The sequence below is a fragment of the Trichechus manatus genome, unplaced genomic scaffold (assembly GCF_000243295.1).
Source record: "Trichechus manatus latirostris isolate Lorelei unplaced genomic scaffold, TriManLat1.0 scaffold00320, whole genome shotgun sequence".
NCBI classification, from domain to species: domain Eukaryota; kingdom Metazoa; phylum Chordata; class Mammalia; order Sirenia; family Trichechidae; genus Trichechus; species Trichechus manatus.
In genome coordinates, this window is record NW_004444256.1 from 121,416 (window position 1) to 122,736 (window position 1,321).

The 1,321-nt window shown below is 34.5% G+C and overlaps 1 protein-coding gene across 1 annotated transcript in view; it reads right to left on the reverse strand.

The window, feature by feature from the left end:
- Nucleotides 1-1,321, reverse strand: part of PDE3A (phosphodiesterase 3A) — a 369,019-nt gene that overhangs the window by 65,007 nt on the left and 302,691 nt on the right. The window lies entirely within an intron of this gene.

Genomic DNA, 1,321 nt, shown 5'->3' on the forward strand with positions numbered 1-1,321 from the left:
AAGAAAAGCATACATTATATAACCAATAGGTGATTACTTTTCTATATAAACTTTTTAAAGACAAGATCTTAACATTAACTGGATTTATTTTTCAATATCTCAAAAAGATTATATTATATATAAAAATTATCCACTACTATTTAGTTTTTCAAATAAAAACATTTCAAAAGTGCTAATTTTGAAGAGTTTTATAAACTGCAATAGTGGAGTACCTTTACTGTATGGGGATTTAATGAATTTCAAGATAAATAAAATTCTAGCCACATCAATCTCATTCTTTATATTGTGCTTATATAATAATACATTATATTCTGCAAACACTTACAAATATATTGCTTCGTGTGATCCTCACAATAGTTTTCAGTTTTGTATTGACCCACACTTCCTGATTCTTGAATATGTAACAATTTGGATTTTGGAGAGGAAAATAACTTGGGGAAACCTTTATTGGCTTCCTCATGTTGGCACAGCAGAAGAAAATTGTCCATGTGCCTGTTGTGGAGATCTCAATCCTCCTCCCTAAAAAGTGGATTGTATAGTCTTATTTCTACCCATAACAACTTCATCCTGGGTCTTAAAGTCTTATCATACCCTGACAGTGTCTTTTCTGCCTACTATGCAGACAAGGGGGCAGTTCCAAGACACACCTGGAATTATTTAGGGTATGATTTATTTCAGTACTTTCTGTTTCTTCCAAGTCTACTTTCTTTAAAGCACCTACTTGTATTCTTCAATCTAATTTGCCTCCCAATTATGCCAGTTATGTCCTCTTTTTCCTAGCAATTCCTTGTGAAATGGGTAAGTGCAAGTGGGCGTGGAGGTTCAGGCAGGCTAAGGACTTGCTTTTCAGGACCCACATCTGCGAGTGGTAGGGCCAAGATCCTTCTGGTTCTCAGTCCAGCATCCTTTCTACCAGGCTGTGTTTATAATTATCCAGGAACATATTATCTAGGTATATAACTAAAGGGATACAAGCCGTAGACTCTAATGTTTACTTTCAATTCTTATTCTCCTTTTGATCACTTCAGTCCCCAAAAAGCCTAAACAAAAGGATAGATATAGAAGGCAAGAAAGAAAACGTTCAAGGGCTAAAAAGTTAAAATCAATTTTGAAATCAATCAGTTTTGGCAATAGGTTTCCTGAGAGCATTTTAACTTTGATTTATAATCATGGCTGAAGATTATCTGTGGCTATCTATCCTTCACTGTTATCACCCCACTGCAAAGAATGAGTCAACCAAAACTCACTGTATGTAATGGTGGTACTATTGCTACATACTTATATATGATTTTCCCTTACAGAGTTCAAATTCTGTTCAGAA